This window comes from Myxine glutinosa, chromosome 9 (assembly GCF_964187855.1).
Source record: "Myxine glutinosa chromosome 9, kmMyxGlut1.1, whole genome shotgun sequence".
Lineage (NCBI taxonomy): Eukaryota > Metazoa > Chordata > Myxini > Myxiniformes > Myxinidae > Myxine > Myxine glutinosa.
Genome location: NC_136269.1, coordinates 139,117,974 through 139,139,399, shown reverse-complemented (window position 1 = coordinate 139,139,399; position 21,426 = coordinate 139,117,974).

Below are 21,426 nucleotides of genomic sequence, written 5' to 3'. Positions count from 1 at the left end.
CAATAACCAACAGAATGGGTGACCGCATGAAAAAATGTGGGGAGACCATGGATCGCATGGTGGGCGAAAGGGTCCCAGGGGTGCACAAGGAAGTAACGCGGGTCGAGAAGCGCCGGTTGAGCGAAGCGGAGAAAAGCGCGGGTACAATGACGGGGGTAGAAATCGCGACACGGGGTTTGGAAAAGCCGGCGACCGCTGAGGTAGAGGAGGGTGTTTTATTAAAGCCAGCGGTCGCCGAGGTTAATAAAGAAAAAGCAGTGCGGGGAATTAAAATTGAAGAGATGACGGAGGTAGCCCGGGAATTGCAGGGAGAAATGGATTATGTACAAAGTCCCTGCTCACATCACGATGCTGTGCTTAACCCGAATGGAAGTTTGCAGGTTCGCGTGGAGAAAAGGATCCCCCAGGTGAGTCGTGCTGTATATTGTGCGGGTAGATTTTGCAGGAGGATGTTTAGCGACAAAAGAATTTTCGCGCGCTTGGGATCAAGGAAGCATCCGGGCGTTGGTGAAGGGTCCCGTGTGAGTGGAAATGGCACGCATGTGAGGAAAAAGTGTGCGTCGGCGAGTGGGCGCGTTATAAAGTGTGGGAGTGATACCGAGTGCGAGCGAGAATGCACGTCGGGGTATACGGAGTGTGACACGAATAGTGAGTTGGTGATGGCGCAGGTGCGAGAGGGCACATCGGAGCGCGAGTGTGAAACCGAGTGCGAGCGAGAATGCACGTCGGGGTGTACGGAGTGTGACACGAATAGTGAGTTGGTGATGGCGCAGGTGCGAGAGGGCACATCGGAGCGCGAGTGTGAAACCGAGTGCGAGCGAGAATGCACGTCGGGGTGTACGGAGTGTGACACAGAGAGTAAGGTGGTGGTGGAACGTGTGCGAGGAAGCACACCTGAGTTGGTCATGGCGCGAGTGTGGGAGAGCCCATCCGAGCGCGTTAGTGGGTGGATGCAAGAGTGCACGCCCATGGTGAGTGTTACGGAGGACGTAACGGAGGAGAGGTGTGGACCAAAGTGTGCGCAAGAGTGTGCGCGAGAGTTGTGGTGTGTAACAGGGAGAGCGTTGGTGGAATGTACGGACGGCGTTGGAACGCCGGGTTTTGTAAGGGTGAAAGGGGTAGCGTATGCTTGTGAGCATGCCGGTGAAGCATCGACGGTAACCGGGTTAGCGGTTAGGGCGACGGATAGCCGATGCGAGCACTCGGTGTGAGGGGTGCTTTGTTGGGTGCGAGGCCCGGCGCGGATCGATGCTGCGTCGCTTCTCTTCGAAGCGTCGTTGCCGATTCGGGCTTGGCCCCGCCCCGCACGGTCGAGTCCGGGCCTTGTAGGGCGAGGCGACTGGTCCGGTTCAAGGGCGAGTGGGAGGAAGCGGACGGTGCCCCCTCGTGGGGACGGGGTTCCGACCGAGGGAGATTGAGCCATCGGGCCCGGGACCGCAAGGTGCCGCGCCGAGATGGTGCGTGGAACCTTGGCCCGACCAAACCACCTCCCTTGAACCGAAAGCCGGACGGATTCAACCTGCAGGCGACCAAACCACCCGAATTCATTGCTCGGCTTTACGAAGCCGAGTTTAATGATGTCACGACGCACCGAGGCTAGGGTATAGCGGACTGTGATGATGATAGTGATAGTGATTTGATACGAAATTTATAATAGTGAATAGAATTGGCAGTAAATGGAAAATTTTTGAATTGGTTGGAATTTGGACGAGCGAAATTGATAGGACGTCCCCGATGTGGTGGGATGGCAACTCCACCATCCATCACAGGTGGGGGCAAATGCGCTATAGTTTATGGGGTTGATGGCAGTGAAAACTAGCCCGGGTGGGTTAGGATATATCGTGTGTAGGGATCTAGCGAAGATGACATTAGGTAACGTTAAGGTTTAGTTAGTGACTGATACCTGTAGAGGGGACGCAGGTAGATTAGTGTGGATTATAATGACGTGGGAGCGCAATAGTTTAAAGGGACGACTGGGAAGCGCAAGTTCAGAGGGGAGTAGTTAGCTGAGATGATGCCGTGTGTGAGGATTGAACAGGTGTGATTGAACAGGTGTGATTGCACAGGTGTGCAACTGAACAGGTGAATGGAGCAGTGTATGAGGGAGTAGTGGTGATTGCGTGTTGTGCTGACCAAATGGTCCAGGAAGAAAGGAGGGTGCAGGTAGCACCAGGTGTGAGGGCACAGGTGTGCAACAACAGGTGTATGTGGCTGTGTGGAATAAATGGTAGTGTGGAATAAATGGAGTATTGAAATGGATGGTCGTGGAGTGAGTATGGTGGAAATTGTGGAGTGGAGTGGATGGTGCGAAGGTGTGAATGGGGGAAGAGTGGACCCCCATCACGGATACCCGGGGCGGGTAGTGTAAGTGTTAGGTAGAGGGTACAGGTAAATTGTGGTTGGATATTGGCATCTGTGGTGCGGGTGAAAGAATGGTCTTTGGATGGGTGCATTAGTGTTGTGGAAATGGCTGGGCGTGTAGCCTGTTAGTGTGTGTAGTTGGTTGGGCGCTCCACCACTGTGAGGATGTCGGCCAGGTGAGGCCGCAGGTGGGCTCTGGGAGCCGGTAGTAGTTGTTGTGGATGGGGCCTGAGGATCCGGAGGACGGACCCGGGTAGCCCAGTGCCAGAGGGCACCGAGTGGGGTGACAGAGCCAGGAGGGGCTGTCCCCAGTTAGTTAGGTTAGGGTGAGGAGCTAGGTAAGCTCGGGTGGCAACTGCAGTGGTGGAGGTGTGCAGGTGGGTAGACCTGCTGGGAGAGCTACACGTCGCAGCCCAGAAATTGTGCGAGGGCACCGGGGGATGAATCGGGGGAGTGAGACCCCAAATTGAGAAGCACCACAGTTTGGTCAATGGGAATTGGTTTTTAGAACCCATAGTGTAAGTTGGCCAACGGATTGGCAGGGAGAGACCCCGGGTAGTGTAAAGTGTGTTAATGTCATTTAGAAAGTAGTTAGGATGAAGTCTCCTCGCACCATCTGCATCCACTCACCTGAGGTGACAGGTACTCCACACCATGCCATGTTTTGATTATTTTTTATGATGCAAATGTTTGGATTGTGAGACGCATCATGACGTGGGTGTGACATTGTGCGTAATTCCATCTCTCCCTCCTTATGAGGATTGATGATGAATTGGTGATGGCAAATTTTGAAGTCGAGGGATGGTGGAGACGAATTTGGTATAGGGGAAATATGGGGAAGACGTGACAGTAGTGACGAATTGGTAATGTGTAGATTTTGTAAATATGGGGTAAGGGCAAGGGTAGTGTAGGTGACAGGGGGGTGATGTACGGTAGGGACGAGCTTTCTCACTTCGCCCTCCGTACGCATTTCGCCTTGCATTGCCTTATTGACGTGTACCCTTGTGACCTTACCCCTCGCTCAATTGTCTTCCCCCCTTTTGTCTCCCACTTGAGGACCTGTGCGCCATTGGGTGCCGAGGGGAGCGTGCGTGAGGTGGCCATTGTGCGCCCGAGATTCCCAGAACCAGCATGCATTGCGTTGATGTACCACTTTATGGACCGCTGTTCTGCGGCCAAGTACCACTTGATGGACCCCAGGTTCTGGGGCAGGGCACCTCTGTTGGAGACCGGCCATGGTGGCCAGGGAATCTTGCTTGCGGACCTCGGTAAGGTGGCACCTATGCCAAACAGATGGACCACCCTTAGTTGGCCCCTGAGGCCCTAAATAAAAAACGAACACAAGTTGTGCTTTTTTTTATATTTCCAAGTAGGCCGCATGAAGCCAGAAGACGTCGGGAAGAACATCGGCCCAGCAGAGAAAGAGAAGACCACCACCAGTTGTTTTGTTGTGTTTATTATGAACCATGGTGACTGCGCACCAAGTGGTGCTTTTGGTGCTTTGTGGTGCTTTTGGTGCTTTTGGGTGCTTCGGTGGTATTGGTACTGGTGCATCGATGCAATGCGTGCTGTCTCCTCCCTCCCAACAGGAATTTCTTTTTCTTGTTCCCTAAAAAGAAACAAAAAAACACAGGTCCTGGGTTGCGTTGTAAATAAGAAATCACGTCATTGTAAATAATGCTCCCCACCGTAAATGTATAGTTTGAGAATAATTCCGTAATTCGGTTAGCTGTGGGCTTGAGTCTGTTAGACAGGGTGCAATGCAATAGGGGGACATACTTATTTGTGTTTTAAGATTGTCACACTCAGGGTCAGGTTAATTGTAGAGGGAATTACACCTACGTGTCACACTAAGGTAAAGTTTAGTAGGCCCGAGCACGGACCTGAAGAAAGGAGGGTGCAGTGTAACGGTTTTGAGAAGTGTAACGAGTTTGAGAAGTGTAACGGTTTTTAAGAAGTGTAACAATTTTGGAGGAAGTGTAACGAATGTAAAAAAGTATGGTTTTGTTATGTGTAAACACCCTCGTAATGTAAATAATGGTCGCAGCCGTCCTCCTAGTTAATTCCATGAAACTTACACGCAGGCCATGATATATCTTTTTAAATAGTGTATTTCCTTATTCTATGTAGGCTAAATATGTGTTTCCCACTAGATTGACTTTGCATTGTATCAAACAAAATAAGCGTAGGCCCTTCCAATTTCCCCAAATCATCTCCGCTCTCCAAAGTTCCTTTCAAAAGGGTGCGAGTTGTGTTCAATCCCGCAAGCCGCCATTGCCCATGTGCTAATCTCGGAGAAGAAAGGCGTGTCTCCACCTCGTCATAGAGGGGAGGAGTGAGCCAGAGGGTCGCATGGCCAATCAGCACCGCGGTGAGCGACCCGGTAGGCGTGCCCTCGCAGCCGGCGGCTTGATTCCGCCCCGAGTTATAAAAGCGACTGTAAGGGACTGCTTCACCAGATGACCTGGGAGATGAGCGAAGAGGCGACACCAAGAGGAGCGGTGAGATGCGAAACGCTCCAAGCCAAAGAGGAGAGGTACTCGGAAAGGAAACCAGCTTTGGAGAGACGCGCTGAAAGGAGGGAGACGGCTCCACCAGAAGGAGAGGAGCAGGTGTGCCCGAGCCAGCGCGTGACGTCTAAAGCATCGGCAGCGGATACGCGACGAAGGGTTTTCCCGCCAAAAACCGCGAGGAATTGAGAGCTGCTGCCTCCGACCCTCCTCCCTCTCCAGCAATCCACCTCAAGCCCTACCTGCCTGCAATATCCCCCGTGTAAGTGTGAACGTCGTCTGTCCTACTCGTTGTCTTGGGGTTAAGTAAAATGAATAGTGTAAGTTAACGATTCGCTGTGTGACTGCTTCTTCCATCCATTGCTTGTGTGTGTATAATAAATCTGTTCTTCCTCCGTACTCTGTCTTCTTCTCTTTTCATTCTCTTTCGGTCGCTTTAGAGGTTTCCCGATTGAATATCTGTGGTGCGATCTGGTCAACGTCGGGTGGAATCGGGTTCTAATCGGGGAGTAACTGTTCGGACGCGGTAATACCAACCGCTCGGTAAAATAACATCTAATCCGCGATCCGCAACAATATATTGTAACGAATTTGAGAAAGTGTAAAGAATGTGAGAATTATGGTTTTGTTGTGTGGAAATGTCACCCTCCGTAATGTAAAGAAAGGTCGAAGCTCGTCCTCTTAGTTAATTCCATAAACCTACACGCAGGGCACCATATATCCTTTTATATAGTTATTCCCTTATTCTATGTAGTTTACGGCTGTGTTTCCCAATAGTTTGACTCTTCATTGCACTGAATTAAATAATAGTAGGTCCCATCTGCAAAGTGTCAGGTTTGGATGGTTTTCGCCGCAAATGGACTCCATTGAGCACGCGGTCGGTTGGAAGAAGAAAGGTGGGTCTCCACCTCGTCATAGAGGGGAGGAGTGAGCCAGCCCCGAACAACCAACCAAGTATAAGGGGTTTGGCTTGAGAGGGCGGAGAGAGAACAATCTGGGAGGTTCGCAAAGGTTCAAGGGTGGGGCTTACATAACCCGCGGGAGACGCCCCCAACCAGAGATGAGCTACGCAGATGCGATGGAGATGAGCAGATGAGTCCAAGCAGCCGTGATACGTGCCGCGCTGCAGGAAATACGAACCGAGGCAACGCAAGGAGCGCGCGACGCAGCAGTGCGGAGAAAGGAACTTCGCCCGCGCAGTTTGGGACCGCGGGAGTTCGAACGACTGCGGCTCGGCTTTTTTGACGGCGGTGCCTTCCGGCCCGACCGTGCCCAGTCCCCGCTGAACCTTCCTTGCCTCTCAAAGCCATCCATCTCCAAGCCATTCGTTCCTGCCATCATTTCCCCGTGTAAGTGTGAATGTTCGTCTGTCTTTCACGTTGTCCTGGGGTATTAATTAAGCTTGTATAGGTAAGCTACTGATTTCACTGTGTCTCCTGCTCCTTCCATTTCCCTGTATATAACCTTGACTGCTCTTTTTGCTTTGGCTTGTGTAAATAATTAATAAATCCTGTTATTCCTCCGTACTTCTTCTTCTTCTTCACATTCGGTCGCTTTAGAGGTTTCCCAATTGGATGTACGCGGCGCGATTCGGCCAACGAATAAATCGGGTCTAGTCATTGGTAACCGGCTCACGGTGCAGTCCGCTTCGCTCGGCGCAACTAGTCCATTACGCTGTGACCGTGAGCGGGGGAGTATTTCCTCGCGTGTCGGGGAGCGCTGGTATTTTAATAGGTAATAGGACGGTTTAGGCCTAATACCCTACCCAGCGTCGACCGGCCGTGGCGTCATACCCCCCAGGACCACGTCGGTCAGTCATATAAGCGAGGGGACTAATCCCCCCTTGGTAAGTGGGGAAGGCCGACGTTGGATTCCATAACAATTGGTGTCTGGGAGTGAGATTCGAGGCCCGAACCAAATTTTTTATAACATCCAAAAATTTGGTCGAAATTACGAGCGGCCGAAATTTTGTTTAACATCCCAAATTGAGTCGTGCCATGGACAATCAAGGCGATCGGATGCAGGTGGGTGAGTTAGAAGGGGGGGTAGAATCGACCCAGGAGCCCGGGGAAATGTATGTGGGAGAAATGGAGGAGGAGAGCAATGGCAATGTGGTTGTGGGGGGATCAGGCGCACAAAATGGCGCCCTCGCGCACGTGGTTGTAGGGACACAAAATTGCGCCCTCGCGCTCGTGGTTGAAGGGACACAAAATGGCGGCTCGCACGTGGTTGCGGGGGCCACGCCCGCGACACCAATGGGCGTGGTCCAAATGCAAGCCTTCATGGCCCAATTCATGGTGGAAATGCAGAAAGAGAACGACAGTATGGAGCGATTAGAAAATAAAATGGAGGGACTCGGAAGCAAATTGGAGGGACTCGGAAGCAAATTTGAGGGATTCGGAAGCAGATTAGGGAACAAACTGGGGGGCATGGTTGGCCAAGCCAAAGAAATTAATGAGGGGTTGGAGAGGGACAGAGACCGCGGGTTGAGCGAGCAGGTCCCAGGGGTGCACGAGGAGGTAACGTGGGTCGAGAAGCGCTGGTTGAGCGAGGCGGAGGAAAGCGCGGGTAAAATGACGGGTATAGAGATCGCGACCCGGGGTATGGGGCAGCCCGCGACCGCTGAGGTAGGAAAGAAAATTTTATTAAAGCCAGCGGTCGTCGAGGTGAATAAAGAAAGAGCAATAGTTATGGTTGAAATTGAAAAGACGACGGAGGTAGCCCGGGAATTGAAGGGAGAGATGGATATTGCTCAAAGTCTGAATGCACATCCTGATGCCGTACTTGCTAATCCTTATAAAGATTTGCAGGTGCGCATGGAGAAGAGGATCCCAAAGGTGAGACGGGCTGTATATGGTGCTAAGAGGTTTTTCGGCAGAGTGTTCGGCATGAAGAGAATTGTCGCGCGATTGGGATCGATATGGCACTCGGGCGTTCGTGGAAGGTCCTTTGTGTGCTGTGTTAAAGCGAATGGCACGCGTGTGAAAAAAAAGGTGTGCGTCAAGGGGTGAGCGTGTTACGAAGCGCGAGTGTGAAACCGAGTGCGAGCGAGAATGCACGTCGGGGTGTACGGAGCGTGGAACGAAGTGTGCGAACGGTGAGTGTGCGCAAGAGGGTGCGCGAGAGGTGTGGTGTGTAACAGGGAGTGCGGAGGTGGAATGGACGGAGTGTGTGGGATGCACTGGAGGCGCCGAGACGCCAGGTTTTGTGAGTGTGAAACGGGTCGTGCGGTGTGAGCATGCAAGTGAAGCATCGACGTTGACTGGGTTAGCAGCTAGGGCGACGGATAGCAGGCGCTCGGTGCGCGGCGCCCTTTGTTGGATGCGAAGCTTCGCGCAAGGCGCGCTTTGTTGGATGCAAAGCTTCGCGCGGATCGATGCTGCGTCGCCCCGCTTCGGAGCGTCGCGCACGATTCGGGCCTGGCCCCGCCCCGCACGGTCGAGTCCGGGCCTTGTCGAGCGAGGCGACCGGTCCGGTTCAAGGGCGAGTAGGAGGAAGCGGACCGGTGCCCCCTGGTGGCGGGGACGGGGTTCCGACCGGGCGAGATCGAGCCATCGGGCCGGAGGCCGCAAGGATACGCGCCGAGATGGTGCGTGGAATCTCGGCCCGACCAAACCGCCTCCCTTGCACTGAATGCAGGAGGGATTCAACCTGCAGGCGACCAAACCACCCGAATTCATTGCTCGGCTTTGTGAAGCCGAGTTTAATGATGTCATGACGCACCGAGGCTAGGATATAGCGGACTGTGATGATGGTGATAGTGTTTTTGGATTCGAAATTTTGGGATAGGGAATTTGTAATTGGAAATTTTGGATTGGTTGAAATTGGATGACCAAATGTGGGAGTGAGAGATGCCCGATGTGGTGGGATGGCAACTCTGCCATCCCTCACAGAGGGGGCAAAGGAGCAGTAGCTATGGGGTTGGCAGTGAAAACTAGCCCGGGAGGGTTAGGATATCGTGTGTAGGGATCTAGAGAAGATGACCATAGGTAACGGTAAGGTTAGGTAGCGACACCAATACCTGTAGTGGGGACGCAGGTAGATTTGTAGGATAATAATGACGGGGGAGCGCAATAGTTTAAAGGGGCGACTGGGAAGCGCAAGTTCCAGAGGGGAGTAGTTAGATAAGATGATGCCGTGTGAGTGTTGGAGGTGTATTCAGAAGTGTATTGTGAAAAGTGTATGAGTGAGTGTTGATATCGAGCAAATGAGGAATTGCGGGGCAATGCTCGGGAGAGATGTGTGTGTGACCGTGGGAGAATTTGGGTGCCTGAGGCAATGGTGTTTGAGAATTGAAAGTGTATTGAGCGTGGAAGTGTATGGAGCAGTGAGTGAGGAACGATTGAGATTGCACAGGTGTGCAACTGAACAGGTGTATGGAGCAGTGTATGAGTGAGTGATGGTGATGTGTGCTGTGTTGACCAAATGGTCCAGGAAGGAAGGAGGGTGCAGGTGGCACCAGGTGAGATTGCACAGGTGTGCAACTACAGGTGTATGGAGAATGGTTGTGTGGAATACATGGAGTGTGGAATATATGGAGTATGGAATGGATGGTCGTGGAGTGAGTATGGTGGAAACTGTGGAGTGGAGTGGATGGTGCGAAGGTGTGGATGGGGGAAAGGAGGATAGACCCCCATCACGAATACCCGGGGAGGGTAGTTTAAGAGTTAGGTAGAGGGTACAAGTAAATTGTGGTTGGATATTGGCATCTGTGGTGCGTGGTGGAAGAATGATGGTTGAATGGGTGCATTAGTGTCGTGGAAATGGCTGGGCGTGTAGCCTGTTAGTGCGTGTAGTTGGATGGGCACTCCACCACTGTGAGGATGTTGGCCAGGTGAGGCCGCAGGTGGGCTCTGGGAGCCGGTAGAGTTGTTGTGGATGGGGCCCGAGGATCCGGAGGACGGACCCGGGTAGCCCAGTGCCAGAGAGGGCACCGAGTGGGGTAAGCGCCAAGGAGGGCCTTCCCCAGTTAGATAGGTTAGGGTGAGGAGCTAGGTAAGCTCGGGTGGCAACTACAGTGGTGGAGGTGTGCAGGTGGGTAGACCTGCTGGGAGAGCTACACGACTCAGCCCGGAAATTGTGCAAGGGCACCGGGAGATGAACCGGGGGAGTGGGACCCCAAATTCAGGAAGCACCACAGTTTGGTCAATGGGAATTTGGTTCTTAAAACCGCATAGAGTGTAAGAAGGCCAATGGTTTGGCAGGGAAAGACCCCGGGTAGTGTAAAGTGTATTAAAGTCATTTTGAAGGTAGTTAGGATTGAGATCTCCTCGCACCATCTACATCCACTCACCTGAGATGACGTACCTCCACACCATGCCAGGTTGTTTTTGTTATTTTGATTGTGCAAATGTTTGGAATGTGAGATGCATCATGACGTGGGTGTGACATTGTGCTTTGTGTTCCATCTCTCCCTCCTTATGAGGATTGATGATGAATTGGTGATGGCAAATTTTGGTTAGAGGGATTGTGAAGACGAATTTGGTATAGGGGAAATATGGGGAAGACGAGACATTAGTGACGAATTTGTAAATGTGTAGATTGTTGTAAATATGCGGGTAAGGGCAAGGGTAGAGTAGGTGACAGGGGGGGGGGGGGTGACATACGGTAGGGACGAGCTTTTCTCCGCTCCGTCTCCAAACGCACCTCACCTTGCATTGTCTTGTTTGACGTGTACCCTTGTGACCTTACCCCTCGCTCACCTGTCTTCCCCCCCCCCTCCCTTGTCTCCCACCCGAGGACTGTGCGCCACTGGGCATCGAGGGGAGCGTGCGGAGGTCGCCTTGTGTGCCAGGACCCTCGCAACCAGCATGCATTGCATTGATGTACCACTTTATGGACCGCTGTTCTGCGGCCAAGTACCACTTGATGGACCCCAGGTTCTGGGGCAGGGCACCTCTGTTGGAGACCGGCCATAGTGGCCAGGTAATCTTGCTTGCGGACCTCGGTAAGGTGGCACCTATGCCCAACAGGTGGACCATCCTTAGTTGGCCCCTGTGGCCCTAAATAAAAAATGGACACTTTGTGCTTTTTATTTCCAAGTAGCCCGCATGAAGCAAGAAGACATCGGAAAGAACATCGGCCCAGCAGAGAAGGAGAAGACCACCACCAGTTGTTTTTTTTGTGTTTATTACAAACAGTAATGACTGTGCACTGGTTGGTGCGTTTGGTGGTTGGTGCTTTTGGGTGCTTTGGTGTTATTGGTACTGGTGCATCGATGCAATGCGTGCTGTCGCCTCCCTCCCAACAGGAATTTCCTTCTTTTTGTTTCCCTAAAAAGAAAAAAACACAGGTCCTGGGTTGCGTTGTAAATAAGGAATAACGTCACTGTAAATAATGCTCCCCACCGTAAATGTAGTTTGAAAACAATTCTGCAATTCGGTTAGCTGTGGGCGCAAATCTGTTAGGCAGGGTGCAATGCAGCAGGGGGACATACTTAATTGTGTTTTAAAACTGTCGCACTCAGGGTCAGGTTAATTGTAGAGGGAACTACACCTACGTGTCACACTAAAAGTAAAGTTTTATAGGCCCGAGGACGGGCCTGAAGGAAGGAGGGTGCAGTGTAACGAATTTGAGAAAGTGTAAAGAATGTGAGAATTATGGTTTTGTTGTGTGGAAATGTCACCCTCCGTAATGTAAAGAAAGGTCGAAGCTCGTCCTCTTAGTTAATTCCATAAACCTACACGCAGGGCACCATATATCCTTTTAAATAGTTATTCCCTTATTCTATGTAGTTTACGGCTGTGTTTCCCAATAGTTTGACTCTTCATTGCACCGAATTAAATAAGAGTAGGTCCCATCTGAAAGTGTCAGGTTTGGATGGTTTTCACCGCAAATGGACTCCATTGAGCACGCGGTCGGTTGGAAGAAGAAAGGCGTGTCTCCACCTCGTCATAGAGGGGAGGAGTGAGCCAGCCCCGAACAACCAAGCAAGTATAAGGGGTTTGGCTTGAGAGGGCGGAGAGAGAACAATCTGGGAGGTTCGCAAAGGTTCAAGGGTGGGGCTTACATAACCCGCGGGAGACGCCCCCAACCAGAGATGAGCTACGCAGATGCGCTGGAGATGAGCAGATGAGTCCAAGCAGCCGTGATACGTGCCGCGCTGCAGGAAAAACGGACCGAGGAAACGCAAGGAGCGCGCGACGCAGCAGTGCGGAGAAAGGAACTTCACCCGCACAGTTTGGGACCGCGGGAGTTCGAACGACTGCGGCTCGGCTTTTTTGACGGCGGTGCCTTCCGGCCCGACCGTGCCCAGTCCCCGCTGAACCTTCCTTGCCTCTCAAAGCCATCCATCTCCAAGCCATTCGTTCCTGCCATCATTTCCCCGTGTAAGTGTGAATGTTCGTCTCTCTTTCACGTTGTCCTGGGGTATTAATTAAGCTTGTATAGGTAAGCTACTGATTTCACTGTGTCTCCTGCTCCTTCCATTTCCCTGTATATAACCTTGACTGCTCTTTTTGCTTTGGCTTGTGTAAATAATTAATAAATCCTGTTATTCCTCCGTACTTCTTCTTCTTCACATTCGGTCGCTTTAGAGGTTTCCCAATTGGATGTACGCGGCGCGATTCGGCCAACGAATAAATCGGGTCTAGTCATTGGTAACCGGCTCACAGTGCAATCCGCTTCGCTCGGCGCAACTAGTCCATTACGCTGCGACCGTGAGCGGGGGAGTATTTCCTCGCGTGTCGGGGAGCGCTGGTATTTTAATAGGTAATAGGACGGTTTAGGCCTAATACCCTACCCAGCGTCGACCGGCCGTGGCGTCATACCCCCCAGGACCACGTCGGTCAGTCATATAAGCGAGGGGACTAATCCCCCCTTGGTAAGTGGGGAAGGCCGACGTTGGATTCCGTAACTATATATATATATATATATATATATATATATATATATATATACATATATTGTTGTGGATATGAGAATTGTGTTTTTTTATTGTGTAATGAATTGTAAAGACGACCCTCCTTCCTCCAGTTGTTGTGTATAAAGGTCAAAGGGCGTCCCTTAGTTAGGTCATATACAATCACGTAGCCAAATCATAATTTCCTCCTTGTTGGTAGTTATTTCCTTATTCTGTGTATTAGGTTAAGGCTCTGTTTTCCACTAGTTAACACTGCATTGCATCGAATTCAAACAAGGTAGATTCCCTGCACTTCCCCCCTTTCATCAATTGCCAACTGCACTGGGCGGTTTGCTGCATTCGCCACTGCTGCCCTTTGGCTGGGGCTCACTCGAATCGCCCCAAAACCTCCATTACGCACGCGGTCAAGTTGGGAAGGAAAGGCGTGTCTCCACCTCGTCATCGGAGGGTGGGGCCAGGAGAGCCCCTACAACCAACCAAGCACGAGGGGTTTGGCTTGAGAGGGCGGAGGAAGAGCGATCGGAGAGGTTCGAAAAGGTTAGAGGGTGTGGCCGATATAACCCGCAGCGGGATGCTCCCCACGGCAGATGAGTCCTGGGAAAGCACGCGACGTCCCCACGGCGGCACGAAGAGACGATTAAGTTCAAGAGGGAGAGAGAGAACCCGTCACGCCAGACCCCCCCCCCCCCCCACCCCAGCGGCTTTGGCCCCACCAGCAGCTTTGGCTCGACCAGCAGCTTTGGCTCCACCAGGCAGCTCCGACCCGTTACCCCGCGGGAACCAGGATCGGTGGCATCGGTGGCCGTCGAGGTCCAGCCCGACGTCCCGTGTGGGATCAAGCTCCAGCCAGCTCCGTGCCTTCCTCCCCTTCTCTGCCGTCCCAAACCATTCCTGCCATTTCTGTCATCATCCCCCGTGTAAGTGTGGTTGGAGTCTGTCTTTTGTCTTGTCCTGGGGTATAAGTTAAGTCTGTATAAGCTAGAAATTGCACTGTGTCCTTCTGGTCCGTCCCTCTTTCTGCATTATTTTATTATCCTTCCTTCTTCCTTGGTTTCCTTTGGTTGTAAATAGTAGTAATAAATTATTTTCGTATTTACTACTTCTGTCTTCCTCTTCTTCACATCCGTCGTCTTTGTCTTTTCCAAATTGAATACCTGTGGCACGATTTGGCCAACGTTTGAGAATTGGGTCTAGTTTCTGTTAACGGTTCGTGCCGCGGCTGCCATCCGCTCGGCAAATTAACATCTTATCCGCGGTCGCGAACGAAGCTGCTCACCTGCCTCTGGAGGGAGCTTGTGCAGCTTCAGGACTCACGTCGGTCAGTCACAAACGGGGGGACTAATCCCCCCTCGAGAAGGGATCCGAGGCCGACTTGGGGTTCCGTAACAATATATATATTGTTACAGACACGGCTAAAGATGTTGCTTGACCGAGCGGAATGGCCGCCGTGTTCGTACAGTTTACCCGATTACCCCCAACTCACCCGATTCCACTCGAACGTTGGCCAAATCGCGCTATGCTAAATCAATGATGGAAAGGACACAACGACTGGGATAAATGAAACGACGCAAGGGGTACAGTTCTCAAGACCTCCGGAGGAGGATATAATTAGTGGTGGAGAAAAGGGGTAGATTACAAGGTAGAGTGAGGTAAAAGACACAGAAGAGATAAGCACTTAGATACAATCTTATCTATCCCAGACAGACCACAGACAAACGGAACAAGGCTGACTTACACAGGGATTGATGGCAGGGAAGGACAGGTCGGTTGATAGCACAAGGTGCACCTTGGCTCGGGGACAGGATCAAGCACGGTCCAAAAGATGCAGGGAGGCCTCACAGCGCTCGGAGGTGGCGTCTTTCTTCTCCAAGCTCAGCGCGTATCTGACGTCACCTCCCTCTTCCTGCGCATGCTCAGCGGGGAGTCACACGCCCTCGGCTGGTTGGCTCCGCCCCAGATGGGACCGGTCCGCCGCTTCTATTGGGTGCGGGGGTTACCGGGCTCCGCCCTTGACGAGGAGCTGACAGCGAGCCCCTACGTGGTAACCCCGTCGAGCACATGTTCGATGGCGGCTCGTTGGAAAGGCCTGGTGCCCTCCCAACACCCCCTACCAACCAAGCCGGAGTGAGGACGCGCACTCCCCGCGCCACCGCCGTTGTTGTTGTTGTTGTTGTTGAACCGTGAGGAAGAGCTGCGGGGAGGTATTGGGAGGTCCTAAACTTCCTAACGGTGCCATACAATCACATTCTGGTGCAACGAAGAGTCAGAATTAATGGAAACGAGTCCTTAACTGACATAGACTAAGAATAACTAGCAAGATGTCCTATAGTTGTCTTACATGAGATGCGGTGAACCTGGGTGCGACATTTAATGGGGGAAATAGGGGGAGGTCGGGTCTACAGAGTGTTGTTTACAGAAAATGGGACTAGGGAATGGGGGATTGGGGATAGTTGGGAAGTATTGAGGAAATAGGGGAATATTTACAAGCGGATAGGGATGGATGCAAATCCCATATCCGCAACAATATATATATACTATATATATATATATATATATATATATATATATATATATATATATATGTACATATATACATATATACATATATACAGTCACGTGAAAAAGTAAGTACACCCCATGTAAAGTTTTGACTTTTTCAACATATTTCAACATACAGCTATTTGATCTTCATTTCAACAATATTGATAGATAAAGGTGATATAATATAACAAATATGAAACATTTGCATTTTGTCGTCAATTGTATAATTTAAATAAACATAAATGCAAATTTCGCATGTGGAAAAAGTAAGTACACCCCTACATTTATCACTACTTCAAATACCTAAAATTAGAATCAGGTGCACCAGCTCAGGTGCAAATGATTAGAACATCGTTAGAGAGGATCTTGGAGGAACCTGTGGTATTTCAACCTCAGACATTTAGTTTGGTTTGCTCTTTTTGTTGAAGTGTGTGGCGTCACCAAGCCTAGATCAAAAGAGCTCTCTGATGCCTTCAGAAAGAAGGTTATAGATGCCTATGAGTTTGGGAAGGTATTTAAAAAGATCTCCAAACAATTTGAAATCAATCATTCGACTGTCCGGAAGATCATCTACAAGTGGAGAAGATTCCAAACAACTGCCAACTTGTTCAGGCCAGGCCGCCCCAGCAAGTTCAGCCTGAGAGCAGACCGCAAGATGCTGAAAGAAGTCTCTAAGAACCCAAGAATGTCATCACGGGACCTACAGGTAGCTCTTGCCACTGTTGATGTCAAAGTGCACGAGTCTACCATTAGAAAGAGGCTGCACAAATTTGATCTACATGGGAGGAGTGCCAGGAGGAAACCTTTTCTGTCCAGAAAGAACATCAGGGCAAGACTAAAGTTTGCCAATGAACACCTAGGCAAAGACCAGCACTTCTGGAACAATGTGGTCTGGACAGATGAGTCAAAGGTAGAGCTATTTGGCCATAGTACCAGAGGACATGTTTGGCAAAAACCAAAGACAGCATTTGACCACAAGAACCTGATACCAACTGTAAAGCATGGTGGTGGAAATATTATGGTTTGGGGCAGCTTTGCTGCATCAGGGCCTGGGCAGCTCACCATCATAGAATCCACTATGAATTCTTCATTGTACCAGAGGGTGCTTGAGGACAATGTGAGGCCATCTGTCGGAGAGTTGAAGCTCAACCGAAGGTGGACCTTGCAGCATGACAATGACTCTAAGCATACCAGTAAATCCATGAAGGAATGGCTGAAAAGAAAGAAATGGAGGGTTCTGGAATAGCCAAGTCAAAGCCCGGATCTAAATACCATCGAGATGTTGTGGGGGGATTTGAAACGAGCTGTGCATGCAAGAAATCCCTCAAACATTGCACAGCTGAAAGAATTCTGCATGGACTGGGCAAAAATTTCTCCCAGTCGATGTCAGAGACTGGTAGACAGTTATAAGAAACGCCTACTTGAGGTTGTTTCTGCCAAAGGGGGCAATACCACCTATTAGAGCCAAGGGTGTACTTACTTTTTCCACATGCGAAATTTGCATTCATGTTTATTTTAATTATACAATGGACTGCAAAATGTAAATGTTTCATGATATTTGTTATATTATATCACCTTTATCTGTCAATATTGTTGAAATGAAGATCAAATAGCTGTATGTTGAAATATGTTGAAAAAGTCAAAACTTTACATGGGGTGTACTTACTTTTTCACGTGACTGTATATATATATTGTTGCGGTTTTGAGAATAAAGGCAAACCCCCCTCTTAGTTAGTTGCACCACAACATGTAGCCTCGCTTTAGTTCAGTTATTTCTTATTCAATGTTAAGTGTCGTCTCCTTTCCTGTGTTAGTATGCGTTGAGACAGGCAAGTAACTGTAGGCCTCATTGGGCTGGAATGCCATGTGCTAGGGCCTGGAACAAGTTTAGGAGGCCCGTGGGAGGAGCTGTAGGGGAGTGGCCGGTAAGCGGCAAGCAGCCAATGGGAGCTAACGGGGAGTGGCCAGCGACGGCGGCCAGGGGAGGTGCTTGGGACATTCTGGTGGGCCTCTAGGGGGGTCTATAAAACCTGGCCCCGGGCCCCCGAACTCTCTCTCTCAAGTCTGTGTCGAAGCGCGCACCCTCTCCATGGCCAAGCTCCCAGCGCTCTCTCTGTAGTCTGCGTTCTGCCTCTGCTCTGAGCTGCTTCTGTTATAAGCGCTCCCGCAGGATGATCTCTCCCGGGGCACGAAACTCCAACGATCTTCCTGCCTGGGCTCCCTGCACGAGCGCGGTTGCCTCACTAACATCGGGACATGCTGGGCAGATTCCCGTGCGTGCACGACTGGAGGCCGACGTCCGTGCCGCGAACATCCTCAAGGGAACGCCCAACGAGCTGTCTGGGGCGAACTGCACAAACGACCGCGCTTGAGCGCGTTCTCTTCTCTTCCTTTGTTTCCCCGCGTGAGTGAGAGGGCCCTTGTCTGGGGAAAATCAAGTTAAGGACGATTAACTTTCTACCCTGTGTCTCTTTACTCTGATCATTGTACATTTATAATAAACCTGTGTTCTTTGCTTCCATTTGGCCGTATACGTCTTTTCCACCATTGGCCTCGCATTGTACGAAATAAAACCGCTCGATCGGGTCAGGAATAATTAACGACACGAGTTACGTGACATGCAAACCGCTCGGGCGTATCAGACCAGCGTAACTTGTGCGAGGTCCAGCCCCTGTCCTCGCAGCGGCACGTGTATCGAAGGTACCAGGGTGTTTGACCGGAAACCCTTCTGCGTGCTCGCCACGGGGTTGGCGGCTGGAATTGCTCTGCAATCCGCCCCCACGAGTGTAAAGTGGGTAGTGGCCTCGTGGACTCAAAGCTCGAGGGGAAGAAGGGTTTAACCCCCCTTAGTACGTCGACGGGCTCGAGATCCGCAACAATATATATATATATATATATATATATATATATATATATATATATATATATATATATATATATATATATATATATCCCAGATAAAAAGTGATTGGCCCGGAGAATTGTTTTTTTCTTCCGGGATTGGCCCGGAAGATTTAGTGATTTTTTTCAGCTTTTTTTTTGTTTTCTTCCACTGCAAACCAAAGAAATACATACTTGGATACCAAAAGATTTTTTTATTTCAACAATTTTCTGGAAGAAATGGTGCATTATTTGAAAAAAAGTGCAAGGGTGCCAATCTTTTTGGCCACGACTGTAAGAGAGGTTGTTATGGGACAATTGACCACCTACTACTGAACAAGGCGATACTTGAAATTTGCAAAATGTGAATAACTAAATTGTCCGACACCTGGATAGACAATAATAAAGCTTTTGACAGTGTCCCACATTCGTGGATGATACAATGCATGCAAATATACAAAATCAATCCCCAAATAATCAAACTTATTGAGAAAGCAATGGAGCTCTGGAATACCACATTGACGTTACAGCACTCAGAAGGAAAAATCGAAATACCAGATGTGAAGATACGGCATGGAATCTTCCAGGGAAACAGTCTTTCCCCCCTTTTGTTTTGTCTGGCTCTAAACCCACTATGTAACCTCATCAATGAAGAAGGACATGGATACAGCCTAACAACCAATAAACTAACATCCAAATAAATAGGAAAGGTGACACATCTACCATACATGATGATTTAAAGCTCTTCTCGCCAAATGACAAAAAATTGGCAGAACAACTAAAACTAGTAAAACGGTTTTCCGATGACATTCAAATGGAATTTGGACTAGACAAGTGTGCCAAGTGCACATTTGTACATGGTAAACCAACAAAAACAGACAACATAAAAATTTACCTTAAAACAACAATACAGCAGTGAGAAAACGAAGCATCATACAAATACCTCGGAGTAGAAGAGGGCCACCAAATATGTCACAAATAAATGCGCAAAACAATCGCCAAAGAATACCTACGTAGAACGAAGCTGATCCTGAAAACATACCTCTCCCCAAGAAACAAAATCATAGCCATAAACTAGCTCGCAGTACCAGTGTTCCAATATAGCTGCGGAATAATAAACTAGGCCCAATCAGAAATCAACAAGTTAGACATCACAACAACAAAACTTCTTACCATCCACAAAATGTTTTACAAAAACCAGTGCATCCCAAGAATGTACAAGACGAGAAGAAGGGAGTGGCCTGATGGAACTCAACCAGGTGCACAGAGCGACGAGTGTAGGACTAGCTGAGTATGTGAAATTCTCAACAGATTATCGGATGCAATTTGTAAACAAACATGAACACAACAAACCTGAAAAAGTATCCCTAACTCACTATGCAAAGAATTCCCAAAAACACAGGAAAATGAAGCAGCAAAAAATACAGCCCCAACAATTGCAAAAAAGACAAAAAAAGAAATATCAAGAAATATACACCAACAACTGGGAGAATGACAAAAGAGCAGGAAAATACTTTTAGCTCTTTTACGAGCCTAGAACTTGTATTAAAAAAAAATATATATATATTTACAAAAAATAATTGGACAGAGTGGGGATAGACAAAGAAGGCTCATTGGAATGGTGAAGAAGAGGTCAGCTCAACTGCGATGGAGACAAATCATAAATAAATGCCCAAGATCAAGGACACCACACCAATGGATTGAAAAAGATGGAGGGACTGAGCCAGACGGACAAGTGTATATTCTGCAAGACAGAAACAGAAAGTACTGGTCACCTGCTCTCGGGATGCAAAAAACTATTAACAACTTTACAAACAACACCACAACAAGGTATGCAAAGTGATTCATTGGCATATCTGCAAATATTTTAACATCCCAGTTCCAGAAAACTCATGGAAACATTGAAAATGAGGACGTCATGCTCACGTTATGACCTGATGATTCCATCGAGCGTGAACATAGAAAACAAAGCATTGTGTCCGGACATTGTACTCAGGAAAAAAAAAGGAAAAGACAGCATTGATGATTGAGATATCAGTACCCAGCGATTTTGGCCTAAACAACACAAAAATCAAGGAAATGACCAAATACCAGGACCTCAAAAATGAGGTCAAGAGATCTTGGAAGCTGAAGAGCATCGGAATTGTACCAGTGATAATTGGAGCAACAGGAATGATGAATTGACATCTTAATCATATCTCAAAGGTCAAAGATCATCTTGAGGTCAAATGTCTTAAATTGTCATTTTTCATCTGATTGACTTGAAAGTTGAACAGCAAATACATAGTGCATCACTGAATTGGGAAAGCTACTATTTTAGGTGAAACCCCACACTCCACCCAGTACTACACACTCCACCCTGTACCGCACACTCCTCCCTGTACCACACACTCCACCCTGTACTGCACACTCCTTCTTTACCACGTACTTCACCATGTACCACACACTCCATCCTGTACCACACACTCCAGCCTGTACCACACACTCCACCCTGTACTGCACACTCCACCATGAACCACACACTCCACCCTGTACCACACTCATCACAACTAACAGGCTGACACATAAACTTTGTTTTCTGAGTTGTGAAAAACCATATCCTGGTCCAACAAATAGAACATAACCATCAACTCCAGGCGTATGCAGGGAGAACATGGTCCACCATCAACCCCCTTCTCATTAAACTACCTAAATCCAGGATCACTACTCCCCTCCACTCATTTATTACTATTATTCCCGCCTGTGGACCCACCTTCCACACTCTCTTCAATCTCATTCTTCCCTCCAGGTTTTCAAGACTTTTCAAGTTTTCAAGTTCACCACCCTCTCACTGATCGTCCTCCATCCAAAAACGGATATTGTCTACTCTCATTAACCCCCTCGCCCCCATCTTACCTCACCCCAATTCCACATTTCCGGTTTCTTCCACATTTCCGGTTTTCCATGCTGAAAGTTTCCCTCTGTATCCATCTTGCCCCCCTACGTGTCCTCTCTTGCCTCCCATTCCTCCCCACATCGATTGCTTGTCCAGGTATGCCTCTATCTTGACCTCCAATTCTACTGTTGGTGTTTCCACCCTCTTACTCTCTCTATCTCCACTGTTCCTTTGGACGTGTTACATCCTGATCTGTTCAGTGTACTAGCTCTTCCATGAGCCTCGACTATGTATACATAAATAAATAAACCCAGGTAAGTCACGTGTTTTCGTACCATGTTTCCATCGGAATTGTAGTCAAATCTCTCCATCTTACCTTCATCAGAAATGCTTTTTTC